Source organism: Heterodontus francisci, unplaced genomic scaffold (assembly GCF_036365525.1).
Source record: "Heterodontus francisci isolate sHetFra1 unplaced genomic scaffold, sHetFra1.hap1 HAP1_SCAFFOLD_830, whole genome shotgun sequence".
In the NCBI taxonomy this organism is placed as follows: Eukaryota; Metazoa; Chordata; class Chondrichthyes; order Heterodontiformes; family Heterodontidae; genus Heterodontus; species Heterodontus francisci.
In genome coordinates, this window is record NW_027140960.1 from 332,732 (window position 1) to 360,526 (window position 27,795).

Below are 27,795 nucleotides of genomic sequence, written 5' to 3' on the forward strand. Positions count from 1 at the left end.
CTCTCTCTCTCCTCATTCTGGTCTCTCTCTCTCTCCTCAATCTGCTTTCTCTCTCTCTCTCTCTCCTCATTCTGCTTTCTCTCTCTCTCCACATTCTGCTTTCTCTCTCTCTCCTCATTCTGCTTTCTCTCTCTCTCCTCATTCTGCTTTCTCTCTCTCTCCTCATTCTGCTTTCTCTCTCTCTCTCTCTCTCCTCATTCTGCTTTCTCTCTCTCTCTTTCTATCTCCTCATCCTGCTTTCTCTCTCTCTCTCCTCATTCTGCTTTCTCTCTCTCTCTCTCACTCCTCATTATGCTTTCTCTCTCTCTCTCTCTCCTCATTCTGCTTTCTCTCTCTCTCTCTCCTCATTCTGCTTTCTCTCTCTCTCTCTCCTCATTCTGCTTTCTCCCTCTCTCTCTCCTCATTCTGCTTTCTCTCTGTCTCTCTCTCTCCACTCATTCTGCTTTCTCTCTCTCTCTCTCCTCATTCTGCTTTCTCTCTCTCTCCGCATTCTGCTTTCTCTCTCTCTCTCTCCTCATTCTGCTTTCTCCCTCTCTCTCTCCTCATTCTGCTTTCTCCCTCTCTCTCTCCGCATTCTGTTTTCTCTCTCTCTCTCTCCTCATTCTGCTCTCTCTCTCTCTCTCTCCCTCCCTCCTCATTCTGGTTTCTCTCTCTCTCTCTCTCCTCAATCTGGTTTCTCTCTCTCTCTCTCTCTCTCCTCAATCTGGTTTCTCTCTCTCTCTCTCTCTCTCCTCATTCTGGTTTCTCTCTCTCTCTGTCTCCTCATTCTGATTTCTCTCTCTCTCTCCTCCTCATTCTGGTTTCTCTCTCTGTCTCTCTCTCTCCTCATTCTGGTTTCTCTCTCTCTCTCTCTCTCTCCTCATTCTGGTTTCTCTCTCTCTCTCTCTCTCTCTCCTCATTCTGGTTTCTCTCTCTCTCTCCTCATTCTGGTTTCTCTCTCTCTCTCTCTCTCTCCTCATTCTGGTTTCTCTCTCTCTCTCTCCTCATTCTGGTTTCTCTCTCTCTCTCTCCTCATTCTGGTTTCTCTCTCTCTCTCTCTCTCTCTCTCTATCCTCATTCTGCTCTCTCTCTCTCTCTCTCTATCCTCATTCTGGTTTCTCTCTCTCTCTCTCTCTCTCCTCATTCTGGTTTCTCTCTCTCTCTCTCCTCATTCTGGTTTCTCTCTCTCTCTCTCCTCATTCTGGTTTCTCTCTCTCTCTCCTCATTCTGGTTTCTCTCTCTCTCTCTCTCTCTCCTCATTCTGGTTTCTCTCTCTCTCTCTCTCCTCATTCTGGTTTCTCTCTCTCCTCATTCTGGTTTCTCTCTCTCCTCATTCTGGTTTCTCTCTCTCTCTCTCTCTCCTCATTCTGGTTTCTCTCTCTCTCTCTCTCTCTCTCTCTCCTCATTCTGGTCTCTCTCTCTCTCTCTCTCTGTCTCTCTCCTCATTCTGGTTTCTCTCCCTCTCCTCATTCTGGTTTCTCTCTCTTTCTCTCCTCATTCTAGTTTCTCTCTCTCTCTCTCCTCATTCTAGTTTCTCTCTCTCTCTCTCCTCATTCTGGTTTCTCTCTCTCTCTCTCTCCTCATTCTGGTTTCTCTCTCTCTCTCTCTCCTCATTCTGGTTTCTCTCTCTCTCTCTCTCTCTCTCTATCCTCATTCTGCTTTCTCTCTCTCTCTCTCTCCTCATTCTGGTTTCTCTCTCTCTCTCTCTCTCCTCCTTCTGGTTTCTCTCTCTCTCTCTCCTCATTCTGGTTTCTCTCTCTCTCTCTCCTCATTCTGGTTTCTCTCTCTCTCTCTCCTCATTCTGGTTTCTCTCTCTCCCTCTCCTCATTCTGGTTTCTCTCTCTCCCTCTCCTCATTCTGGTCTCTCTCTCTCCCTCTCCTCATTCTGGTCTCTCTCTCTCCCTCTCCTCATTCTGGTCTCTCTCTCTCTATCTCCTCAGTCTGGTTTCTCTCTCTCTCTCCTCATTCTGGTGTCACTCTCTCTCTCTCTCTCTCTCTCTCCTCATTCTGGTTTCTCTCTCACTCTCTCTCTCCTCATTCTGGTTTCTCTCTCACTCTCTCTCTCCTCATTCTGCTTTCTCTCTCTCTCTCTCCTCATTCTGCTTTCTCTCTCTCTCTCTCTCCTCATTCTGCTTTCTCTCTCTCTCTCTCTCCTCATTCTGGTTTCTCTCTCACTCTCTCTCTCCTCATTCTGCTTTCTCTCTCTCTCTCCTCATTCTGCTTTCTCTCTCTCTCTCCTCATTCTGCTTTCTCTCTCTCTCTCCTCATTCTGCTTTCTCTCTCTCTCTCTCTCTCTCCTCATACTGCTTTCTCTCTCTCTCTCTCTCTCTCCTCATACTGCTTTCTCTCTCTCTCTCTCTCTCTCCTCATTCTGCTTTCTCTCTCTCTCCTCATTCTGCTTTCTCTCTCTCTCTCTCCTCATTCTGCTTTCTCTCTCTCTCTCTCCTCATTCTGATTTCTCTCTCTCTCTCTCCGCATTCTGCTTTCTCTCTGTCTCTCTCCGCATTCTGCTTTCTCCCTCTCTCTCTCCTCATTCTGCTTTCTCTCTGTCTCTCTCCTCATTCTGCTTTCTCCCTCTTTCTCTCCTCATTCTGCTTTCTCTGTCTCTCTCCGCATTCTGCTTTCTCTCTCTCTCTCTCTCCTCATTCTGCTTTCTCTCTCTCTCTCTCTCTCTATCTCCTCATTCTGCTTTCTCTCTCTCCCTCTCTATCTCCTCATTCTGCTTTCTCTCTCGCTCTCTCTCCGCATTCTGCTTTCTCCCTCTCTCTCTCCTCATTCTGCTTTCTCCCTCTCTCTCTCCGCATTCTGCTTTCTCCCTCTCTCTCTCGGCATTCTGCTTTCTCCCTCTCTCTCTCCGCATTCTGCTTTCTCTCTCTCTCTCTCCTCATTCGGCTTTCTCTCTGTCTCTCTCCGCATTCTGCTTTCTCTCTCTCTCCGCATTCTGCTTTCTCCCTCTCTCTCTCCTCATTCTGCTTTCTCTCTCTCTCTCTCCGCATTCTGCTTTCTGTCTCTCACTCTCCTCATTCTGCTTTCTCTCTCTCTCTCTCTCTCCTCATTCTGCTTTCTCTCTCTCTCTCTCTCCTCATTCTCTCCGCATTCTGCTTTGTCTCTCTCTCTCTCCGCATTCTGCTTTCTCTCTCTCTCGCTCCCCATTCTGCTTTCTCCCTCTCTCTCTCCTCATTCTGCTTTCTCCCTCTTTCTCTCCTCATTCTGCTTTTTCTGTCTCTCTCCGCATTCTGCTTTCTCTCTCTCTCTCTCTCCTCATTCTGCTTTCTCTCTCTATCTCCTCATTCTGCTTTCTCTCTCTCCCTCTCTATCTCCTCATTCTGCTTTCTCTCTCGCTCTCTCTCCTCATTCTGCTTTCTCCCTCTCTCTCTCCGCATTCTGCTTTCTCCCTCTCTCTCTCCTCATTCGGCTTTCTCTCTCTCTCTCCGCATTCTGCTTTCTCTCTCTCTCCGCATTCTGCTTTCTCCCTCTCTCTCTCCTCATTCTGCTTTCTCTCTCTCTCTCTCCGCATTCTGCTTTCTGTCTCTCACTCTCCTCATTCTGCTTTCTCTCTCTCTCTCTCTCTCCTCATTCTGCTTTCTCTCTCTCTCTCTCTCTCCTCATTCTGCTTTCTCTCTCTCTCTCTCTCCTCATTCTCTCCGCATTCTGCTTTGTCTCTCTCTCTCTCCGCATTCTGCTTTCTCTCTCTCTCTCGCTCCCCATTCTGCTTTCTCTCTCTCTCTCTCCTCATTCTGCTTTCTCTCTCTCTCTCTCCTCATTCTGCCTTCTCTCTCTCTGCATTCTGCTTTCTCTCTCTCTGCATTCTGCTTTCTCTCTCTCTCTCTCCGCATTCTGCTTTCTCCCTCTCTCTCTCCGCATTCTACTTTCTATCTCTCTCTCTCCGCATTCTACTTTCTATCTCTCTCTCGCCGCATTCTGTTTTCGCTCTCTCTCTCGCCGCATTCTGCTTTCTCTCTCTCTCGCTCCCCATTCTGCTTTCTCTCTCTCTTGCTCCCCATTCTGCTTTCTCTCTCTCTCGCTCCCCATTCTGCTTTCTCTCTCTCTCTCTCCTCATTCTGCTTTCTCTCTCTCTGCATTCTGCTTTCTCTCTCTCTCTCTCCGCATTCTGCTTTCTCCCTCTCTCTCTCCGCATTCTACTTTCTATCTCTCTCTCTCCGCATTCTACTTTCTATCTCTCTCTCGCCGCATTCTGCTTTCTCTCTCTCTCTCGCCGCATTCTGCTTTCTCTCTCTCTCTCGCCACATTCTGGTTTCTCACTCTCTCTCTCCTCATTCTGCTTTCTCTCTCTCACTCTCTCTCCGCATTCTGCTTTCTCTCTCTCACTCTCTGCATTCTGCTTTCTCTCTCTCTCTCCTCATTCTGTTTTCTCTCTCTCTCTCTCTCCTCATTCTGCTTTCTCTCTCTCTCTCTCCTCATTCTGCTTTCTCTCTCTCTCTCTCCCCTCATTCTGCTTTCTCTCTCTCTCTCTCTCCGCATTCTGCTTTCTCTCTCTCTCTCTCCGCATTCTGCTTTCTCTCTCTCTCGCTCCTCATTCTGCTTTCTCTCTCTCCTCATTCTGCTTTCTCTCTCTCTCTCCTCATTCTGATTTCTCTCTCTCTCTCCTCATTCTGATTTCTCTCTCTCTCTCTCCGCATTCTGCTTTCTCTCTGTCTCTCTCCGCATTCTGCTTTCTCCCTCTCTCTCTCCTCATTCTGCTTTCTCTCTGTCTCTCTCCTCATTCTGCTTTCTCCCTCTTTCTCTCCTCATTCTGCTTTCTCTCTGTCTCTCTCCGCATTCTGCTTTCTCTCTCTCTCTCTCTCCTCATTCTGCTTTCTCTCTCTCTCTCTCTCTATCTCCTCATTCTGCTTTCTCTCTCTCCCTCTCTATCTCCTCATTGTGCTTTCTCTCTCTCCCTCTCTATCTCCTCATTCTGCTTTCTCTCTCTCCCTCTCTATCTCCTCATTCTGCTTTCTCTCTCGCTCTCTCTCCGCATTCTGCTTTCTCCCTCTCTCTCTCCTCATTCTGCTTTCTCCCTCTCTCTCTCCGCATTCTGCTTTCTCTCTCTCTCTCTCCTCATTCGGCTTTCTCTCTGTCTCTCTCCGCATTCTGCTTTCTCTCTCTCTCCGCATTCTGCTTTCTCCCTCTCTCTCTCCTCATTCTGCTTTCTCTCTCTCTCTCTCCGCATTCTGCTTTCTGTCTCTCACTCTCCTCATTCTGCTTTCTCTCTCTCTCTCTCCTCATTCTGCTTTCTCTCTCTCTCTCTCTCTCTCCTCATTCTGCTTTCTCTCTCTCTCTCTCTCCTCATTCTGCTTTCTCTCTCTCTCTCTCCTCATTCTGCTTTCTCTCTCTCTCTCTCCTCATTCTGCTTTCTCTCTCTCCTCATTCTCTCCGCATTCTGCTTTGTCTCTCTCTCTCTCTGCATTCTGCTTTCTCCCTCTCTCTCTCCGCATTCTACTTTCTATCTCTCTCTCTCCGCATTCTGCTTTCTCTCTCTCTCTCGCCGCATTCTGCTTTCTCTCTCTCACTCTCTCTCCGCATTCTGCTTTCTCTCTCTCACTCTCTCTCCGCATTCTGCTTTCTCTCTCACTATCCTCATTCTGGTTTCTCACTCTCTCTCTGCTCATTCTGCTTTCTCTCTCTCTCTCTCCTCATTCTGCTTTCTCTCTCTCACTCTCTCTCCGCATTCTGCTTTCTCTCTCTCTCTCCGCATTCTGCTTTCTCTCTCTCACTCTCTCTCCGCATTCTGCTTTCTCTCTCTCTCTCCTCATTCTGTTTTCTCTCTCTCTCTCTCTCCTCATTCTGCTTTCTCTCTCTCTCTCTCCCCTCATTCTGCTTTCTCTCTCTCTCTCTCTCTCCGCATTCTGCTTTCTCTCTCTCTCTCTCCGCATTCTGCTTTCTCTCTCTCTCCGCATTCTGCTTTCTCTCTCTCTCGCTCCTCATTCTGCTTTCTCTCTCTCTCGCTCCTCATTCTGCTTTCTCTCTCTCTCTCCCTCCTCATTCTGGTTTCTCTCTCTCTCTCTCTCTCTCTCTCCCTCCTCATTCTGGTTTCTCTCTCTCTCTCTCCTCATTCTGCTCTCTCTCTCTCTCTCTCTCTCTCTCCTCATTCTGGTTTCTCTCTCTCTCTCTCCTCATTCTGCTCTCTCTCTCTCTCTCTCTCTCTCTCTCTCCTCATTCTGCTCTCTCTCTCTCTCTCTCTCCTCATTCTGCTCTCTCTCTCTCTCTCTCCTCATTCTGCTCTCTCTCTCTCTCCTCATTCTGCTTTCTCTCTCTCTCTCTCTCCCTCCTCATTCTGGTTTCTCTCTCTCTCTCTCTCTCTCTCCTCATTCTGGTTTCTCTCTCCCTCTCTCTCTCCTCATTCTGGTTTCTCTCTCTCTCTCTCTCTCTCCTCAATCTGGTTTCTCTCTCTCTCTCTCTCTCTCTCTCCTCAATCTGGTTTCTCTCTCCTCAATCTGGTTTCTCTCTCTCTCTCTCTCTCTCTCTCTTCTCAATCTGGTTTCTCTCTCCTCAATCTGGTTTCTCTCTCTCTCTCTCTCTCTCTCTCTCTCCTCAATCTGGTTTCTCTCTCTCTCTCTCTCCTCATTCTGGTTTCTCTCTCTCTCTCTCCTCATTCTGGTTTCTCTCTCTCTCTCTCTCTCCTCATTCTGGTTTCTCTCTCTCTCTCTCCTCATTCTGGTATCTCTCTCTCTCTCTCTCTCTCTCTCTCTCCTCATTCTGGTTTCTCTCTCTCTCTCTCCTCATTCTGGTTTCTCTCTCTCTCTCTCTCTCTCTCTCTCCTCATTCTGGTTTCTCTCTCTCTCTCTCTCTCTCTCTCTCTCTCTCTCTCTCTCTCTCTCTCTCTCTCTCCTCATTCTGGTTTCTCTCTCTCTCTCTCTCTCTCCTCAATCTGGTTTCTCTCTCTCTCTCTCTCTCCTCATTCTGGTTTCTCTCTCTCTCTCTCTCTCTCTCCTCATTCTGGTTTCTCTCTCTCTCTCCCTCCTCATTCTGATTTCTCTCTCTCTCTCCCTCCTCATTCTGGTTTCTCTCTCTCTCTCTCTCTCCTCATTCTGGTTTCTCTCTCTCTCTCTCCTCATTCTGGTTTCTCTCTCTCTCTCTCTCTCTCTCCTCATTCTGGTTTCTCTCTCTCTCTCTCTCTCTCTCCTCGTTCTGGTTTCTCTCTTTCTCTCTCTCTATCCTCATTCTGGTCTCTGTCTCTCTCTCTCTCTCTCTCTCTCCTCATTCTGGTTTCTCTCTCTCCCTCTCTCCTCATTCTGGTCTCTCTCTCTCTCTCTCCTCAATCTGCTTTCTCTCTCTCTCTCTCTCCTCATTCTGCTTTCTCTCTCTCTCTTTCTATCTCCTCATTCTGCTTTCTCTCTCTCTCTCTCCTCATTCTGCTTTCTCTCTCTCTCTCTCCTCATTCTGCTTTCTCTCTCTCTCTCTCCTCATTCTGCTTTCTCTCTCTCTCTCTCCGCATTCTGCTTTCTCTCTCTCTCTCTCCGCATTCTGATTTCTCTCTCTCTCTCCGCGTTCTGCTTTCTCTCTCTCTCTCCGCGTTCTGCTTTCTCTCTCTCTCACTCTCTCTCCGAATTCTGCTTTCTCTCTCTCTCTCCGCGTTCTGCTTTCTCTCTCTCCATCTCCGCATTCTGCTTTCTCTCTCTCCATCTCCGCATTCTGCTTTCTCTCTCTCCATCTCCGCATTCTGCTTTCTCTCTGTCTCTCTCTCCTCATTCTGCTTTCTCTCTCTCTCCTCATTCTGCTTTCTCTCTCTCTCTCTCTCTATCTCCTCATTCTGTTTTCTCTCTCTCTCTCTCTCTCTTCTCATTCTGCTTTCTCTCTCTCTCTCTCTCTCTCCTCATTCTGCTTTCTCTCTCTCTCTCTCTCTCCTCATGCTGCTTTCTCTCTCTCTCTCTCCTCATTCTGCTTTCTCTCTCTCTCTCTCCTCATTCTGCTTTCTCCCTCTCTCTCTCCTCATTCTGCTTTCTCTCTGTCTCTCTCCTCATTCTGCTTTCTCTCTCTCTCTCTCCGCATTCTGCTTTCTCTCTCTCACTCTGATCATTCTGCTTTCTCCCTCTCTCCTCATTCTGCTTTCTCTCTCTCGCTTTCTCTCCGCTTTCTGCTTTCTCTCTCTCTCTCCGCATTCTGCTTTATCTCTCTCTCTCTCTCCGCATTCTGCTTTCTCTCTCTCTCTCTCCTCATTCTGCTTTCTCTCTCTCCTCATTCTGCTTTCTCTCTCTCTTTCTCCTCATTCTGCTTTCTCTCTCTCTTTCTCCTCATTCTGCTTTCTCTCTCTCTCTCTCTCCGCATTCTGCTTTCTCTCTCTCACTCTCCTCATTCTGCTTTCTCTCTCTTTCTCTCTCCTCATTCTGGTTTCTCTCTCTCTCTCCTCATTCTGCTTTCTCTCTCTCTCTCTCTCTTTCCTCATTCTGCTTTCTCTCCGCATTCTGCTTTCTTTCTCTCTGCATTCTGCTTTCTCCCTCTCTCCCTCCTCATTCTGCTTTCTCTCTCTCTCTCTCCGCATTCTGCTTTCTCTCTCTCCCTCTCCGCATTCTGCTTTCTCCCTCTCTCTCTCCGCATTCTACTTTCTACCTCTCTCTCTCCGCATTCTGCTTTCTCTCTCTCTCTCTCTCTCCGCATTCTGCTTTCTCCCTCTCTCTCTCCGCATTCTGCTTTCTCGCTCTCTCTCTCCGCATTCTGCTTTCTCTCTCTCTCTATCCTCATTCTGGTTTCTCTCTGTCTCTCACTCCTCATTCTGGTTTGTCTCTCTCTCTCTCTCTCTCACTCCTCATTCTGGTTTGTCTCTCTCTCTCTCTCCTCATTCTGCTTTCTCTCTCTCTCTCTCTCTCCGCATTCTGATTTCTCTCTCTCTCTCTCTCTCCGCATTCTGATTTCTCTCTCTCTCTCTCCGCATTCTGCTTTCTCTCTCTCTCTCCTCATTCTGCTTTCTCTCTCTCTCTCTCTCCTCATTCTGCTTTCTCTCTCTCTCTCTCTCCTCATTCTGCTTTCTCTCTCTCTCTCTCTCTCCGCATTCGGCTTTCTCTCTCTCTCTCTCCGCATTCTGCTTTCTCTCTCTCTCGCTCCTCATTCTGCTTTCTCTCTCTCCTCATTTTGCTTTCTCTCTCTCTCTCTCTCTCTCCTCATTCTGCTTTCTCCCTATCTCTCTCTCTCCTCATTCTGCTTTCTCTCTCCTCATTCTGCTTTCTCTCTCTCTCTCTCTCTCTCTCCTCATTCTGCATTCTCTCTCTCTCTGCTCATTCTGCTTTCTCTCTCTCTCTCTTTCTCTGCTCATTCTGCTTTCTCTCTCTCTCTCTCTCTCTGCTCATTCTGCTTTCTCTCTCTCTCTTTCTCTCCTCATTCTGCTTTCTCTCTCTCTCTCTGTCTCCTCATTCTGCTTTCTCTCTCTCTCTTTCTCTCCTCATTCTGCTTTCTCACTCTCTCTCTGCTCATTCTGCTTTCTCACTCTCTCTCTCTCTGCTCATTCTGCTTTCTCTCTCTCTCTCTCTCTCCTCATTCTGCTTTCTCTCTCTCTCTCTCCTCATTCTGCTTTCTCTCTCTCTCTCTCCTCATTCTGCTTTCTCTCTCTCTCTCCTCATTCTGCTTTCTCTCTCTCTCTCTCTCTGCTCATTCTGCTTTCTCTCTCTCTCTCCTCATTCTGCTTTCTCTCTCTCTCTCTCTCTGCTCATTCTGCTTTCTCTCTCTCTCTCCTCATTCTGCTTTCTCTCTCTCTCTCTCTCTGCTCATTCTGCTTTCTCTCTCTCTCTTTCTCTCCTCATTCTGCTTTCTCACTCTCTCTCTCCTCATTCTGCTTTCTCACTCTCTCTCTCTCTGCTCATTCTGCGTTCTCTCTCTCTCTCTCTCTCCTCATTCTGCTTTCTCTCTCTCTCTCTCCTCATTCTGCTTTCTCTCTCTCTCTCTCCTCATTCTGCTTTCTCTCTCTCTCTCTCTCCTCATTCTGCTTTCTCTCTCTCTCTCTCCTCATTCTGCTTTCTCTCTCTCTCTCTCCTCATTCTGCTTTCTCTCTCTCTCTCTCTCTGCTCATTCTGCTTTCTCTCTCTCTCTCCTCATTCTGCTTTCTCTCTCTCTCTCTCCTCATTCTGCTTTCTCTCTCTCTCTCTGCTCATTCTGCTTTCTCTCTCTCTCTCTCCTCATTTTGCTTTCTCTCTCTCTCTCTCTCTGCTCATTCTGCTTTCTCTCTCTCTCTCTCTCTGCTCATTCTGCTTTCTCTCTCTCTGCTCATTCTGCTTTCTCTCTCTCTCTCTCTCTGCTCATTCTGCTTTCTCTCTCTCTCTTTCTCTCCTCATTCTGCTTTCTCTCTCTCTCTTTCTCTCCTCATTCTGCTTTCTCTCTCTCTCTTTCTCTACTCATTCTGCTTTCTCTCTCTCTCTCTCTCCTCATTCTGCTTTCTCTCTCTCTCTCTCTCCTCATTCTGCTTTCTCTCTCTCTCTCCTCATTCTGCTTTCTCTCTCTCTCTCCTCATTCTGCTTTCTCTCTCTCTCTCTCTCTCTCTCTCCTCATTCTGCTTTCTCTCTCTCTCCTCATTCTGCTTTCTCTCTCTCTCCTCATTCTGCTTTCTCTCTCTCTCCTCATTCTGCTTTCTCTCTCTCTCCTCATTCTGCTTTCTCTCTCTCTCCTCATTCTGCTTTCTCTCTCTCTCCGCATTCTGCTTTCCCTCTCTCTCCGCATTCTGCTTTCCCTCTCTCTCCGCATTCTGCTTTCTCTCTCTCTCCGCATTCTGCTTTCTCTCTCTCTCCGCATTCTGCTTTCTCTCTCTCTCTCTCTCTATCTCCTCATTCTGCTTTCTCTCTCTCTCTCTCCTCATTCTGCTTTCTCTCTGTCTCTCTCCGCATTCTGCTTTCTCTCTCTCTCCGCATTCTGCTTTCTCTCTCTCTCCGCATTCTGCTTTCTCCCTCTCTCTCTCTCCGCATTCTGCTTTCTGTCTCTCACTCTCCTCATTCTGCTTTCTCTCTCTCTCTCTCCTCATTCTGCTTTCTCTCTCTCTCTCTCTCCTCATTCTCTCTGCATTCTGCTTTGTCTCTCTCTCTCTCCGCATTCTGCTTTCTCTCTCTCTCGCTCCCCATTCTGCTTTCTCTCTCTCTCGCTCCTCATTCTGCTTTCTCTCTCTCTCTCTCTCTCCTCATTCTGCTTTCTCTCTCTCACCTCATTCTGCTTTCTCTCTCTCTCCTCATTCTGCTTTCTCTCTCTCTCCTCATTCTGCTTTCTCTCTCTCTCCGCATTCTGCTTTCCCTCTCTCTCCGCATTCTGCTTTCTCTCTCTCTCCGCATTCTGCTTTCTCTCTCTCTCCGCATTCTGCTTTCTCTCTCTCTCCTCATTCTGCTTTCTCTCTCTCTCTCTCTCTATCTCCTCATTCTGCTTTCTCTCTCTCTCTCTCCTCATTCTGCTTTCTCTCTGTCTCTCTCCGCATTCTGCTTTCTCTCTCTCTCCGCATTCTGCTTTCTCCCTCTCTCTCTCTCCGCATTCTGCTTTCTGTCTCTCACTCTCCTCATTCTGCTTTCTCTCTCTCTCTCTCTCTCCTCATTCTCTCCGCATTCTGCTTTGTCTCTCTCTCTCTCCGCATTCTGCTTTCTCTCTCTCTCGCTCCCCATTCTGCTTTCTCTCTCTCTCGCTCCTCATTCTGCTTTCTCTCTCTCTCGCTCCTCATTCTGCTTTCTCTCTCTCTCTCTCCGCATTCTGCTTTCTCTCTCTCTCTCTCCGCATTCTGCTTTCTCCCTCTCTCTCTCCGCATTCTGCTTTCTATCTCTCTCTCTCCGCATTCTGCTTTCTCTCTCTCTCTCCCTCTCCGCATTCTGCTTTCTCCCTCTCTCTCTCCGCATTCTGCTTTCTCCCTCTCTCTCTCCGCATTCTGCTTTCTCTCTCTCTCTATCCTCATTCTGGTTTCTCTCTGTCTCTCTCTCCTCATTCTGGTCTCTCTCTCTCTCTCTCTCTCTCTCTCTCTCCTCATTCTGGTCTCTCTCTCTCTCCTCATTCTGGTTTCTCACTCTCTCTCCTCATTCTGGTTTCTCACTCTCTCTCTCCTCATTCTGCTTTCTCTCTCTCACTCTCCTCATTCTGCTTTCTCTCTCTCTCTCTCTCTCCGCATTCTGCTTTCTCTCTCTCTCTCTCCGCATTCTGCTTTCTCTCTCTCTCTCCTCATGCTGCTTTCTCTCTCTCTCTCCTCATTCTGCTTTCTCTCTCTCTCTCTCTCCTCATTCTGCTTTCTCTCTCTCTCTCTCCTCATTCTGCTTTCTCTCTCTCTCTCTCCTCATTCTGCTTTCTCTCACTCTCTCTCTCTCTCCGCATTCTGCTTTCTCTCACTCTCTCTCTCTCCGCATTCTGCTTTCTCTCACTCTCTCTCTCTCCGCATTCTGCTTTCTCTCTCTCTCTGCATTCTGCTTTCTCTCTCTCTCGCTCCTCATTCTGCTTTCTCTCTCTCTCCGCATTCTGCTTTCTCTCTCTCTCTCTCCGCATTCTGCTTTCTCCCTCCTTCTCTCCTCATTCTGCATTCTCTCTCTCTCTCCGCATACTGCTTACTCTCTCTCCTCATTCTGGTTTCTCTTTGTCTCTCTCTCCTCAATCTGGTTTCTCACTCTCTCTCTCCCTCCTCATTCTGGTTTCTCTCTCTCTCTCTCTCCCTCTCTCTCTCCTCATTCTGGTTTCTCTCTCTCTCTCTCTCTCTCCTCAATCTGGTTTCTCACTCTCTCTCTCACTCCTCAAGCTGGTTTCTCTCTCTCTCTCTCTCTTCTCAATCTGGTTTCTCTCTCTCTCTTTCTCTCCTCAATCTGGTTTCTCTCTCTCTCTCTCTCCTCGTTCTGCTTTCTCTCTCTCTCTCTCTCTCCTCATTCTCATTCTGATTTCTCGCTCTCTCTCCCTCCTCATTCTGGTTTCTCTCTCTCTCTCTCCTCAATCTGGTTTCTCTCTCTCTCTCTCCTCAATCTGGTTTCTCTCTCTCTCTCTCCTCAATCTGGTTTCTCTCTCTCTCTCTCTCCTCATTCTGGTTTCTCTCTCTCTCTCTCTCTCTCTCTATCCTCATTCTGGTCTCTCTCTCTCTCTCCTCATTCTGGTTTCTCTCTCTCTCTCTCTCTCTCCTCATTCTGGTCTCTCTCTCTCTCCTCAATCTGCTTTCTCTCTCTCTCTCTCTCCTCATTCTGCTTTCTCTCTCTCTCCTCATTCTGCTTTCTCTCTCTCTCTCTCTCTCTCCTCATTCTGCTTTCTCTCTCTCTCCTCATTCTGCTCTCTCTCTCTCTCTCTCTCCTCATTCTGCTTTCTCTCTCTCTCTCTCTCCTCATTCTGCTTTCTCTCTCTCTCTCTCTCCTCATTCTGCTTTCTCTCTCTCTCTCTCCTCATTCTGCTTTCTCTCTCTCTCTCTCCGCATTCTGCTTTCTCTGTCTCTCTCTCTCTCCGCATTCTGCTTTCTCTCTCTCTCTCTCCTCATTCTGCTTTCACTCTCTCTCTCTCCTCATTCTGCTTTCTCTCTCTCTCTCTCCTCATTCTGCTTTCTCTCTCTCTCCGCATTCTGCTTGCTCTGTCTCTCTCTCCTCATTCTGCTTTCTCCCTCTCTCTCTCCGCATTCTGCTTTCTCTCTCTCTCTCTCCTCATTCTGCTCTCTCTCTCTCTCTCTCCTCATTCTGCTCTCTCTCTCTCCCTCCCTCCTCATTCTGGTTTCTCTCTCTCTCTCTCTCTCTCCTCAATCTGGTTTCTCTCTCTCTCTCTTCAATCTGGTTTCTCTCTCTCTCTCTCTCTCTCTCTCTCCTCATTCTGGTTTCTCTCTCTCTCTCTCTCTCCTCATTCTGATTTCTCTCTCTCTCTCTCTCCTCATTCTGATTTCTCTCTCTCACTCCCTCCTCATTCTGGTTTCTCTCTCTCCTCATTCTGGTTTCTCTCTCTCTCTCTCTCCTCATTCTGGTTTCTCTCTCTCTCTCCTCATTCTGGTTTCTCTCTCTCTCTCCTCATTCTGGTTTCTCTCTCTCTCTCTCTCTCTCTCTCTCTCTCTCCTCATTCTGGTTTCTCTCTCTCTCTCTCCTCATTCTGGTTTCTCTCTCTCTCTCTCCTCATTCTGATTTCTCTCTCTCTCTCTCTCTCTATCCTCATTCTGCTCTCTCTCTCTCTCTATCCTCATTCTGGTTTCTCTCTCTCTCTCCTCATTCTGGTTTCTCTCTCTCTCTCTCTCTCTCCTCATTCTGGTTTCTCTCTCTCTCTCTCTCCTCATTCTGGTTTCTCTCTCTCTCTCTCTCCTCATTCTGGTTTCTCTCTCTCTCTCTCTCCTCATTCTGGTTTCTCTCTCTCTCTCTCTCCTCATTCTGGTTTCTCTCTCTCTCTCTCTCTCTCTCCTCATTCTGGTCTCTCTCTCTCTCCTCATTCTGGTCTCTCTCTCTCTCTCTCCTCATTCTGGTTTCTCTCTCTCTCTCCTCATTCTAGTTTCTCTCTCTCTCTCTCCTCATTCTGGTTTCTCTCTCTCTCCTCATTCTGGTCTCTCTCTCTCCTCAGTCTGGTTTCTCTCTCTCTCTCCTCATTCTGCTTTCTCTCTCTCTCCTCATTCTGGTTTCTCTCTCTCTCTCTCTCCTCATTCTGGTGTCACTCTCTCTCTCTCTCTCCTCATTCTGGTTTCTCTCTCACTCTCTCTCTCCTCATTCTGGTTTCTCTCTCTCTCTCTCTCCTCATTCTGCTTTCTCTCTCTCTCTCTCTCCTCATTCTGCTTTCTCTCTCTCTCTCTCTCCTCATTCTGCTTTCTCTCTCTCTCTCTCTCCTCATTCTGCTTTCTCTCTCTCTCTCTCCTCATTCTGCTTTCTCTCTCTCTCTCTCCCCTCATTCTGCTTTCTCTCTCTCTCTCCTCATTCTGCTTTCTCTCTCTCTCTCTCCGCATTCTGCTTTCTCTCTGTCTCTCTCTCCTCATTCTGCTTTCTCTCTCTCTCTCTCTCCTCATTCTGCTTTCTCTCTCTCTCTCTCCTCATTCTGCTTTCTCTCTCTCTCTCTCCCCTCATTCTGCTTTCTCTCTCTCTCTCTCTCTCCGCATTCTGCTTTCTCTCTCTCTCTCTCCGCATTCTGCTTTCTCTCTCTCTCGCTCCTCATTCTGCTTTCTCTCTCTCTCGCTCCTCATTCTGCTTTCTCTCTCTCTCCGCATTCTGCTTTCTCTCTCTCTCTCTCCGCATTCTGCTTTCTCCCTCCTTCTCTCCTCATTCTGCATTCTCTCTCTCTCTCCGCATACTGCTTACTCTCTCTCTCTCTCTCCCTCCTCATTCTGGTTTCTCTCTCTCTCTCTCTCTCTCCTCATTCTGCTCTCTCTCTCTCTCTCTTTCTCTCTCTCTCTCTCTCTCCTCATTCTGCTTTCTCTCTCTCTCTCTCTCCCTCCTCATTCTGGTTTCTCTCTCTCTCTCTCTCTCCTCAATCTGGTTTCTCTCTCTCTCCTCATTCTGGTTTCTCTCTCTCTCTCTCTCTCCTCATTCTGATTTCTCTCTCTCTCTCTCTCTCTCCTCATTCTGGTTTCTCTCTCTCTCTCTCTCTGCTCATTCTGGTTTCTCTCTCTCTCTCTCTCTCCTCAATCTGGTTTCTCTCTCTCTCTCCTCAATCTGGTTTCTCTCTCTCTCTCTCTCTCCTCAATCTGGTTTCTCTCTCTCTCTCTCTCTCCTCATTCTGGTTTCTCTCTCTCTCTCTCTCTCTCCTCATTCTGGTTTCTCTCTCTCTCTCCCTCCTCATTCTGATTTCTCTCTCTCTCTCCCTCCTCATTCTGATTTCTCTCTCTCTCTCCCTCCTCATTCTGATTTCTCTCTCTCTCTCCCTCCTCATTCTGATTTCTCTCTCTCTCTCCCTCCTCATTCTGGTTTCTCTCTCTCTGTCCCTCTCCTCATTCTGGTTTCTCTCTCTCTCTCTCCTCATTCTGGTTTCTCTCTCTCTCTCTCTCTCTCTCTCTCTCCTCATTCTGGTTTCTCTCTCTCTCTCTCCTCATTCTGGTTTCTCTCTCTCTCTCTCTCTCTCCTCATTCTGGTTTCTCTCTCTCTCTCTCTCTCCTCATTCTGCTCTCTCTCTCTCTCTCTCTCCTCATTCTGCTTTCTCTCTCTCTCTCTCTCCTCATTCTGCTTTCTCTCTCTCTCTCTCTCCTCATTCTGCTTTCTCTCTCTCTCTCTCCTCATTCTGCTTTCTCTCTCTCTCTCTCCGCATTCTGCTTTCTCTGTCTCTCTCTCTCTCCGCATTCTGCTTTCTCTCTCTCTCTCTCCTCATTCTGCTTTCACTCTCTCTCTCTCCTCATTCTGCTTTCTCTCTCTCTCTCTCCGCATTCTGCTTGCTCTGTCTCTCTCTCCTCATTCTGCTTTCTCCCTATCTCTCTCCGCATTCTGCTTTCTCTCTCTCTCTCTCCTCATTCTGCTCTCTCTCTCTCTCTCTCCTCATTCTGCTCTCTCTCTCTCCCTCCCTCCTCATTCTGGTTTCTCTCTCTCTCTCTCTCTCTCCTCAATCTGGTTTCTCTCTCTCTCTCTTCAATCTGGTTTCTCTCTCTCTCTCTCTCTCTCTCTCCTCATTCTGGTTTCTCTCTCTCTCTCTCTCTCCTCATTCTGATTTCTCTCTCTCTCTCTCTCCTCATTCTGATTTCTCTCTCTCACTCCCTCCTCATTCTGGTTTCTCTCTCTCTCTCTCTCTCTCTCCCTCCTCATTCTGGTTTCTCTCTCTCTCTCTCTCTCCTCATTCTGGTTTCTCTCTCTCTCTCTCTCCTCATTCTGGTTTCTCTCTCTCTCTCTCTCCTCATTCTGGTTTCTCTCTCTCCTCATTCTGGTTTCTCTCTCTCTCTCTCTCTCTCTCTCTCTCTCTCTCCTCATTCTGGTTTCTCTCTCTCTCTCTCCTCATTCTGGTTTCTCTCTCTCTCTCTCCTCATTCTGGTTTCTCTCTCTATCTCTCTCTCTATCCTCATTCTGCTCTCTCTCTCTCTCTATCCTCATTCTGGTTTCTCTCTCTCTCTCCTCATTCTGGTTTCTCTCTCTCTCTCTCTCTCTCCTCATTCTGGTTTCTCTCTCTCTCTCCTCATTCTGGTTTCTCTCTCTCTCTCCTCATTCTGGTTTCTCTCTCTCTCTCTCTCCTCATTCTGGTTTCTCTCTCTCTCTCTCTCCTCATTCTGATTTCTCTCTCTCTCTCCTCATTCTGGTTTCTCTCTCTCTCTCTCTCCTCATTCTGGTTTCTCTCTCTCTCTCTCTCCTCATTCTGGTTTCTCTCTCTCTCTCTCTCTCCTCATTCTGGTCTCTCTCTCTCTCCTCATTCTGGTCTCTCTCTCTCTCTCTCCTCATTCTGGTTTCTCTCTCTCTCTCCTCATTCTAGTTTCTCTCTCTCTCTCCTCATTCTGGTTTCTCTCTCTCTCCTCATTCTGGTCTCTCTCTCTCCTCAGTCTGGTTTCTCTCTCTCTCTCCTCATTCTGCTTTCTCTCTCTCTCCTCATTCTGGTTTCTCTCTCTCTCTCTCTCCTCATTCTGGTGTCACTCTCTCTCTCTCTCTCTCTCCTCATTCTGGTTTCTCTCTCACTCTCTCTCTCCTCATTCTGGTTTCTCTCTCTCTCTCTCCTCATTCTGCTTTCTCTCTCTCTCTCTCTCCTCATTCTGCTTTCTCTCTCTCTCTCTCTCCTCATTCTGCTTTCTCTCTCTCTCTCTCCTCATTCTGCTTTCTCTCTCTCTCTCTCCCCTCATTCTGCTTTCTCTCTCTCTCTCCTCATTCTGCTTTCTCTCTCTCTCTCTCCGCATTCTGCTTTCTCTCTGTCTCTCTCTCCTCATTCTGCTTTCTCTCTCTCTCTCTCCTCATTCTGCTTTCTCTCTCTCTCTCTCCTCATTCTGCTTTCTCTCTCTCTCTCTCCCCTCATTCTGCTTTCTCTCTCTCTCTCTCTCTCCGCATTCTGCTTTCTCTCTCTCTCTCTCCGCATTCTGCTTTCTCTCTCTCTCGCTCCTCATTCTGCTTTCTCTCTCTCTCGCTCCTCATTCTGCTTTCTCTCTCTCTCCGCATTCTGCTTTCTCTCTCTCTCTCTCCGCATTCTGCTTTCTCCCTCCTTCTCTCCTCATTCTGCATTCTCTCTCTCTCTCCGCATACTGCTTACTCTCTCTCTCTCTCTCTCCCTCCTCATTCTGGTTTCTCTCTCTCTCTCTCTGTCTCCTCATTCTGCTCTCTCTCTCTCTCTCTTTCTCTCTCTCTCTCTCTCTCTCCTCATTCTGCTTTCTCTCTCTCTCTCTCTCCCTCCTCATTCTGGTTTCTCTCTCTCTCTCTCTCCTCAATCTGGTTTCTCTCTCTCTCCTCATTCTGGTTTCTCTCTCTCTCTCTCTCTCTCCTCATTCTGATTTCTCTCTCTCTCTCTCTCTCTCCTCATTCTGGTTTCTCTCTCTCTCTCTCTCTGCTCATTCTGGTTTCTCTCTCTCTCTCTCTCTCCTCAATCTGGTTTCTCTCTCTCTCTCCTCAATCTGGTTTCTCTCTCTCTCTCCTCAATCTGGTTTCTCTCTCTCTCTCTCTCTCCTCAATCTGGTTTCTCTCTCTCTCTCTCTCCTCATTCTGGTTTCTCTCTCTCTCTCTCTCTCTCCTCATTCTGATTTCTCTCTCTCTCTCCCTCCTCATTCTGATTTCTCTCTCTCTCTCCCTCCTCATTCTGATTTCTCTCTCTCTCTCCCTCCTCATTCTGATTTCTCTCTCTCTCTCCCTCCTCATTCTGGTTTCTCTCTCTCTCTCCCTCCTCATTCTGGTTTCTCTCTCTCTCTCTCTCTTCTCATTCTGGTTTCTCTCTCTCTCTCTCCTCATTCTGGTTTCTCTCTCTCTCTCTCCTCATTCTGGTTTCTCTCTCTCTCTCTCCTCATTCTGGTTTTTCTCTCTCTCTCTCTCCTCATTCTGGTTTCTCTCTCTCTCTCTCTCTCCTCATTCTGGTTTCTCTCTCTCTCTCTCTCTCCTCATTCTGGTTTCTCTCTCTCTCTCCTCAATCTGGTTTCTCTCTCTCTCTCTCTCTCTCCTCATTCTGGTTTCTCTCTCTCTCTCTCCTCATTCTGGTTTCTCTCTCTCTCTCTCTCTCCTCATTCTGGTTTCTCTCTCTCTCTCCTCATTCTGGTTTCTCTCTCTCTCTCTCTCTCCTCATTCTGATTTCTCTCTCTCTCTCTCTCTCTCTCTCCTCATTCTGATTTCTCTCTCTCTCTCCTCATTCTGGTTTCTCTCTCTCTCTCTCCTCATTCTGGTTTCTCTCTCTCTCTCTCTCTCTCTCTCTCCTCATTCTGGTTTCTCTCTCTCTCTCTCTCTCTCCTCATTCTGGTTTCTCTCTCTCTCTCTCCTCATTCTGGTTTCTCTCTCTCCCTCTCTCCTCATTCTGGTCGGTCTCTCTCTCTCTCTCTCTCTCTCTCCTCAATCTGCTTTCTCTCTCTCTCTTTCTCCTCATTCTGCTTTCTCTCTCTCTCTCTCCTCATTCTGCTTTCTCTCTCTCTCTCTCCTCATTCTGCTTTCTCTCTCTCTCTCTCCTCATACTGCTTTCTCTCTCCCTCTCTCTCGCCGCATTCTGCTTTCTCCCTCTCTCTCTCCGCATTCTGCTTTCTCTCTCTCTCTCTCTCCGCATTCTGCTTTCTCCCTCTCTCTCTCCGCATTCTGCTTTCTCCCTCTCTCTCTCCGCATTCTGCTTTCTCTCTCTCTCTCTCTCTCTCCGCATTCTGCTTTCTCTCTCTCTCTCTCTCCGCCTTCTGCTTTCTCCCTCTCTCTCTCCTCATTCTGCTTTCTCCCTCTCTCTCTCCTCATTCTGCTTTCTCCCTCTCTCTCTCCTCATTCTGCTTTCTCTCTCTCTCTCTCCTCATTCTGCTTTCTCCCTCTCTCTCTCCTCATTCTGCTTTCTCTCTCTCTCTCTCCTCATTCTGCTTTCTCCCTCTCTCTCTCCTCATTCTGCTTTCTCTCTCTCTCTCTCCTCATTCTGCTTTCTCCCTCTCTCTCTCCTCATTCTGCTTTCTCTCTCTCCTCATTCTGCTTTCTCCCTCTCTCTCTCCTCTTTCTGCTTTCTCTCTCTCTCTTTCTCTCCGCATTCTGCTTTCTCCCTCTCTCTCTCCTCATTCTGCTTTCTCCCTCTCTCTCTCCTCATTCTGCTTTCTCCCTCTCTCTCTCCTCATTCTGCTTTCTCTCTCTCTCTCTCCTCATTCTGCTTTCTCCCTCTCTCTCTCCTCATTCTGCTTTCTCTCTCTCTCTCTCCTCATTCTGCTTTCTCCCTCTCTCTCTCCTCATTCTGGTTTCTCTCTCTCTCTCTCCTCATTCTGCTTTCTCTCTCTCTCTCTCCTCATTCTGCTTTCTCTCTCTCTCTCCTCATTCTGCTTTCTCTCTCTCTCGCTCCTCATTCTGCTTTCTCTCTCTCTCTCTCCTCATTCTGCTTTCTCTCTGTCTCTCTCCTCATTCTGCTTTCTCTCCCTCTCTCTCCTCATTCTGCTTTCTCTCTCTCTCTCTCCTCATTCTGCTTTCTCTCTCTCTCTCTCCTCATTCTGCTTTCTCTCTCTCTCCGCATTCTGCTTTCTCCCTCTCTCTCTCCTCATTCTGCTTTCTCTCTGTCTCTCTCCTCATTCTGCTTTCTCTCCCTCTCTCTCTCCGCATTCTGCTTTCTCCCTCTCTCTCTCCTCATTCTGCTTTCTCTCTCTCTCTCTCTCCTCATTCTGCTTTCTCCCTCTCTCTCTCCTCATTCTGCTTTCTCTCTCTCCTCATTCTGCTTTCTCCCTCTCTCTCTCCTCATTCTGCTTTCTCTCTCTCCTCATTCTGCTTTCTCCCTCTCTCTCCTCTTTCTGCTTTCTCTCTCTCTCTCTCTCCTCATTCTGGTTTCTCTCTCTCTCTCTCTCCCTCCTCATTCTGGTCTCTCTCTCTCTCTCCTCATTCTGGTTTCTCTCTCTCTCCCTCTCTCCTCATTCTGGTCTCTCTCTCTCTCTCCTCAATCTGCTTTCTCTCTCGCTCTCTCTCCTCATTCTGCTTTCTCTCTCTCTCTCTCTCCTCATTCTGCTTTCTCTCTCTCTCTCTATCCTCATTCTGCTTTCTCTCTCTCTCCTCATTCTGCTTTCTCTCTCTCTCTCTCCTCATTCTGCTTTCTCTCTCTCTCTTTCTATCTCCTCATTCTGCTTTCTCTCTCTCTCTCCTCATTCTGCTTTCTCTCTCGCTCTCCTCATTCTGCTTTCTCTCTCTCTCTCCTCATTCTGCTTTCTCTCTCTCTCTCCCCATTCTGCTTTCTCTCTCTCTCTCCTCATTCTGCTTTCTCTCTCTCTCTCTCCTCATTCTGCTTTCTCTCTCTCTCTCTCCTCATTCTGCTTTCTCTCTCTCTCTCTCCTCATTCTGCTTTCTCTCTCTCTCTCCTCATTCTGCTTTCTCTCTCTCTCTCCTCATTCTGCTTTCTCTCTCTCTCTCTCCTCATTCTGCTTTCTCTCTGTCTCTCTCCGCATTCTGCTTTCTCTCTCTCTCTCTCTCTCTCTCCGCATTCTGCTTTCTCTCTCTCTCTCCGCGTTCTGCTTTCTCTCTCTCTCTCTCTCTCTCCGAATTCTGCTTTCTCTCTCTCCATCTCCGCATTCTGCTTTCTCTCTCTCCATCTCCGCATTCTGCTTTCTCTCTCTCTCTCTTCGCATTCTGCTTTCTCTCTCTCTCTCTCCGCATTCTGCTTTCTCTCTCTCCATCTCCGCATTCTGCTTTCTCTCTCTCTCTCTCCGCATTCTGCTTTCTCTCTCTCTCTCTCCGAATTCTGCTTTCTCTCTCTCCATCTCCGCATTCTGCTTTCTCTCTCTCCATCTCCGCATTCTGCTTTCTCTCTGTCTCTCTCTCCTCATTCTGCTTTCTCTCTGTCTCTCCTCATTCTGCTTTCTCTCTCTCTCTCTCCTCATTCTGCTTTCTCTCTCTCTCTCTCCTCATTCTGCTTCCTCTCTCTCTCTTCATTCTGCTTTCTCCCTCTCTCTCTCCTCATTCTGCTTTCTCCCTCTCTCTCGCAGCATTCTGCTTTCTCCCTCTCTCTCGCAGCATTCTGCTTTCTCCCTCTCTCTCTCCTCATTCTGCTTTCTCTCTCTCCTCATTCTGCTTTCTCCCTCTCTCTCTCCTCATTCTGCTTTCTCTCTCTCCTCATTCTGCTTTCTCCCTCTCTCTCCTCTTTCTGCTTTCTCTCTCTCCTCATTCTGCTTTCTCTCTCTCTCTCTCTCCTCATTCTGGTTTCTCTCTCTCTCTCTCTCCCTCCTCATTCTGGTCTCTCTCTCTCTCTCTCTCTCCTCATTCTGGTTTCTCTCTCTCTCCCTCTCTCCTCATTCTGGTCTCTCTCTCTCTCTCCTCAATCTGCTTTCTCTCTCTCTCTCTCTCCTCATTCTGCTTTCTCTCTCTCTCTCTCTCCTCATTCTGCTTTCTCTCTCTCTCCTCATTCTGCTTTCTCTCTCGCTCTCTCTCCTCATTCTGCTTTCTCTCTCTCTCTCTCTCCTCATTCTGCTTTCTCTCTCTCTCTCTCTCCTCATTCTGCTTTCTCTCTCTCTCCTCATTCTGCTTTCTCTCTCTCTCTCTCCTCATTCTGCTTTCTCTCTCTCTCTTTCTATCTCCTCATTCTGCTTTCTCTCTCTCTCTCCTCATTCTGCTTTCTCTCTCTCTCTCCTCATTCTGCTTTCTCTCTCTCTCTCCTCATTCTGCTTTCTCTCTCTCTCTCCTCATTCTGCTTTCACTCTCTCTCTCTCCTCATTCTGCTTTCTCTCTCTCTCTCTCCTCATTCTGCTTTCTCTCTCTCTCTCCGCATTCTGCTTTCTCTCTCTCTCTCCTCATTCTGCTTTCTCTCTCTCTCTCCTCATTCTGCTTTCTCTCTCTCTCTCTCCTCATTCTGCTTTCTCTCTGTCTCTCTCCGCATTCTGCTTTCTCTCTCTCTCTCTCTCTCTCTCCGCATTCTGCTTTCTCTCTCTCTCTCCGCGTTCTGCTTTCTCTCTCTCTCTCTCTCTCTCCGAATTCTGCTTTCTCTCTCTCTCTCTCTCTCCGAATTCTGCTTTCTCTCTCTCCATCTCCGCATTCTGCTTTCTCTCTCTCCATCTCCGCATTCTGCTTTCTCTCTCTCTCTCTTCGCATTCTGCTTTCTCTCTCTCTCTCTCCGCATTCTGCTTTCTCTCTCTCCATCTCCGCATTCTGCTTTCTCTCACTCTCTCTCCGCATTCTGCTTTCTCTCTCTCTCTCTCCGAATTCTGCTTTCTCTCTCTCCATCTCCGCATTCTGCTTTCTCTCTCTCCATCTCCGCATTCTGCTTTCTCTCTCTCCATCTCCGCATTCTGCTTTCTCTCTGTCTCTCTCTCCTCATTCTGCTTTCTCTCTGTCTCTCCTCATTCTGCTTTCTCTTTCTCTCTCTCCTCATTCTGCTTTCTCTCTCTCTCTCTCCTCATTCTGCTTTCTCTCTCTCTCTTCATTCTGCTTTCTCCCTCTCTCTCTCCTCATTCTGCTTTCTCCCTCTCTCTCTCCGCATTCTGCTTTCTCCCTCTCTCTCTCCGCATTCTGCTTTCTCCCTCTCTCTCTCCGCATTCTGCTTTCTCCCTCTCTCTCTCCGCATTCTGCTTTCTCCCTCTCTCTCTCCTCATTCTGCTTTCTCTCTCTCTCTCTCCTCATTCTGCTTTCTCCCTCTCTCTCTCCTCATTCTGCTTTCTCCCACTCCTCTTTCTGCTTTCTCTCTCTCTCTCTCCTCATTCTGCTTTCTCTCTCTCTCTCTCCTCATTCTGCATTCTCTCTCTCTCTCCGCATACTGCTTACTCTCTCTCCTCATTCTGGTTTCTCTTTGTCTCTCTCTCCTCATTCTGGTTTCTCTCTCTCTCTCTCTCCCTCCTCATTCTGCTTTCTCTCTCTCTCTCTCCCCTCATTCTGCTTTCTCTCTCTCTCTCTCTCTCCGCATTCTGCTTTCTCTCTCTCTCTCTCCGCATTCTGCTTTCTCTCTCTCTCGCTCCTCAATCTGGTTTCTCTCTCTCTCTCTCTCTCTCCTCATTCTGGTTTCTCTCTCTCTCTCTCCTCATTCTGGTTTCTCTCTCTCTCTCTCTCTCCTCATTCTGGTTTCTCTCTCTCTCTCCTCATTCTGGTTTCTCTCTCTCTCTCTCTCCTCATTCTGATTTCTCTCTCTCTCTCTCTCTCTCTCCTCATTCTGATTTCTCTCTCTCTCTCCTCATTCTGGTTTCTCTCTCTCTCTCTCCTCATTCTGGTTTCTCTCTCTCTCTCTCTCTCTCTCTCTCTCCTCATTCTGGTTTCTCTCTCTCTCTCTCTCTCTCCTCATTCTGGTTTCTCTCTCTCTCTCTCCTCATTCTGGTTTCTCTCTCTCCCTCTCTCCTCATTCTGGTCGGTCTCTCTCTCTCTCTCTCTCTCTCTCCTCAATCTGCTTTCTCTCTCTCTCTCCTCATTCTGCTTTCTCTCTCTCTCTCTCCGAATTCTGCTTTCTCTCTCTCTCTCTCCGAATTCTGCTTTCTCTCTCTCCATCTCCGCATTCTGCTTTCTCTCTCTCCATCTCCGCATTCTGCTTTCTCTCTGTCTCTCTCTCCTCATTCTGCTTTCTCTCTGTCTCTCCTCATTCTGCTTTCTCTCTCTCTCTCTCCTCATTCTGCTTTCTCTCTCTCTCTCTCCTCATTCTGCTTTCTCTCTCTCTCTTCATTCTGCTTTCTCCCTCTCTCTCTCCTCATTCTGCTTTCTCCGTCTCTCTCGCAGCATTCTGCTTTCTCCCTCTCTCTCGCAGCATTCTGCTTTCTCCCTCTCTCTCTCCTCATTCTGCTTTCTCCCTCTCTCTCTCCTCATTCTGCTTTCTCTCTCTCCTCATTCTGCTTTCTCCCTCTCTCTCTCCTCATTCTGCTTTCTCTCTCTCCTCATTCTGCTTTCTCCCTCTCTCTCCTCTTTCTGCTTTCTCTCTCTCCTCATTCTGCTTTCTCTCTCTCTCTCTCTCCTCATTCTGGTTTCTCTCTCTCTCTCTCTCCCTCCTCATTCTGGACTCTCTATCTCTCTCTCTCTCTCCTCATTCTGGTTTCTCTCTCTCTCCCTCTCTCCTCATTCTGGTCTCTCTCTCTCTCTCCTCAATCTGCTTTCTCTCTCGCTCTCTCTCCTCATTCTGCTTTCTCTCTCTCTCTCTCTCCTCATTCTGCTTTCTCTCTCTCTCTCTCTCCTCATTCTGCTTTCTCTCTCTCTCCTCATTCTGCTTTCTCTCTCTCTCTCTCCTCATTCTGCTTTCTCTCTCTTTCTATCTCCTCATTCTGCTTTCTCTCTCTCTCTCCTCATTCTGCTTTCTCTCTCTCTCTCCTCATTCTGCTTTCTCTCTCTCTCTCCTCATTCTGCTTTCTCTCTCTCTCTCCTCATTCTGCTTTCTCTCTCTCTCTCTCCTCATTCTGCTTTCTCTCTCTCTCTCTCCTCATTCTGCTTTCTCTCTCTCTCTCCGCATTCTGCTTTCTCTCTCTCTCTCCTCATTCTGCTTTCTCTCTCTCTCTCCTCATTCTGCTTTCTCTCTCTCTCTCTCCTCATTCTGCTTTCTCTCTGTCTCTCTCCGCATTCTGCTTTCTCTCTCTCTCTCTCTCTCTCTCTCTCCGCATTCTGCTTTCTCTCTCTCTCTCCGCGTTCTGCTTTCTCTCTCTCTCTCTCTCCGAATTCTGCTTTCTCTCTCTCTCTCTCTCTCTCCGAATTCTGCTTTCTCTCTCTCCATCTCCGCATTCTGCTTTCTCTCTCTCCATCTCCGCATTCTGCTTTCTCTCTCTCTCTCTTCGCATTCTGCTTTCTCACTCTCTCTCTCCGCATTCTGCTTTCTCTCTCTCCATCTCCGCATTCTGCTTTCTCTCACTCTCTCTCCGCATTCTGCTTTCTCTCTCTCTCTCTCCGAATTCTGCTTTCTCTCTCTCCATCTCCGCATTCTGCTTTCTCTCTCTCCATCTCCGCATTCTGCTTTCTCTCTCTCCATCTCCGCATTCTGCTTTCTCTCTGTCTCTCTCTCCTCATTCTGCTTTCTCTCTGTCTCTCCTCATTCTGCTTTCTCTCTCTCTCTCTCCTCATTCTGCTTTCTCTCTCTCTCACTCCTCATTCTGCTTTCTCTCTCTCTCTTCATTCTGCTTTCTCCCTCTCTCTCTCCTCATTCTGCTTTCTCCCTCTCTCTCGCAGCATTCTGCTTTCTCCCTCTCTCTCTCCGCATTCTGCTTTCTCCCTCTCTCTCTCCGCATTCTGCTTTCTCCCTCTCTCTCTCCGCATTCTGCTTTCTCCCTCTCTCTCTCCTCATTCTGCTTTCTCTCTCTCTCTCTCCTCATTCTGCTTTCTCCCTCTCTCTCTCCTCATTCTGCTTTCTCCCACTCCTCTTTCTGCTTTCTCTCTCTCTCTCTCCTCATTCTGCTTTCTCTCTCTCTCTCTCCTCATTCTGCTTTCTCTCTCTCTCTTCATTCTGCTTTCTCCCTCTCTCTCTCCTCATTCTGCTTTCTCCGTCTCTCTCGCAGCATTCTGCTTTCTCCCTCTCTCTCGCAGCATTCTGCTTTCTCCCTCTCTCTCTCCTCATTCTGCTTTCTCCCTCTCTCTCTCCTCATTCTGCTTTCTCTCTCTCCTCATTCTGCTTTCTCCCTCTCTCTCTCCTCATTCTGCTTTCTCTCTCTCCTCATTCTGCTTTCTCCCTCTCTCTCCTCTTTCTGCTTTCTCTCTCTCCTCATTCTGCTTTCTCCCTCTCTCTCTCCTCATTCTGCTTTCTCTCTCTCTCTCTCCTCATTCTGCTTTCTCCCTCTCTCTCTCCTCATTCTGCTTTCTCCCACTCCTCTTTCTGCTTTCTCTCTCTCTCTCTCCTCATTCTGCTTTCTCTCTCTCTCTCTCCTCATTCTGCATTCTCTCTCTCTCTCCGCATACTGCTTACTCTCTCTCCTCATTCTGGTTTCTCTTTGTCTCTCTCTCCTCATTCTGGTTTCTCTCTCTCTCTCTCTCCCTCCTCATTCTGCTTTCTCTCTCTCTCTCTCCCCTCATTCTGCTTTCTCTCTCTCTCTCTCTCTCCGCATTCTGCTTTCTCTCTCTCTCTCTCCGCATTCTGCTTTCTCTCTCTCTCGCTCCTCAATCTGGTTTCTCTCTCTCTCTCTCTCTCTCCTCATTCTGGTTTCTCTCTCTCTCTCTCCTCATTCTGGTTTCTCTCTCTCTCTCTCTCTCCTCATTCTGGTTTCTCTCTCTCTCTCCTCATTCTGGTTTCTCTCTCTCTCTCTCTCCTCATTCTGATTTCTCTCTCTCTCTCTCTCTCTCTCCTCATTCTGATTTCTCTCTCTCTCTCCTCATTCTGGTTTCTCTCTCTCTCTCTCCTCATTCTGGTTTCTCTCTCTCTCTCTCTCTCTCTCTCTCTCCTCATTCTGGTTTCTCTCTCTCTCTCTCTCTCTCCTCATTCTGGTTTCTCTCTCTCTCTCTCCTCATTCTGGTTTCTCTCTCTCCCTCTCTCCTCATTCTGGTCGGTCTCTCTCTCTCTCTCTCTCTCTCTCCTCAATCTGCTTTCTCTCTCTCTCTCCTCATTCTGCTTTCTCTCTCTCTCTCTCCGAATTCTGCTTTCTCTCTCTCTCTCTCCGAATTCTGCTTTCTCTCTCTCCATCTCCGCATTCTGCTTTCTCTCTCTCCATCTCCGCATTCTGCTTTCTCTCTGTCTCTCTCTCCTCATTCTGCTTTCTCTCTGTCTCTCCTCATTCTGCTTTCTCTCTCTCTCTCTCCTCATTCTGCTTTCTCTCTCTCTCTCTCCTCATTCTGCTTTCTCTCTCTCTCTTCATTCTGCTTTCTCCCTCTCTCTCTCCTCATTCTGCTTTCTCCGTCTCTCTCGCAGCATTCTGCTTTCTCCCTCTCTCTCGCAGCATTCTGCTTTCTCCCTCTCTCTCTCCTCATTCTGCTTTCTCCCTCTCTCTCTCCTCATTCTGCTTTCTCTCTCTCCTCATTCTGCTTTCTCCCTCTCTCTCTCCTCATTCTGCTT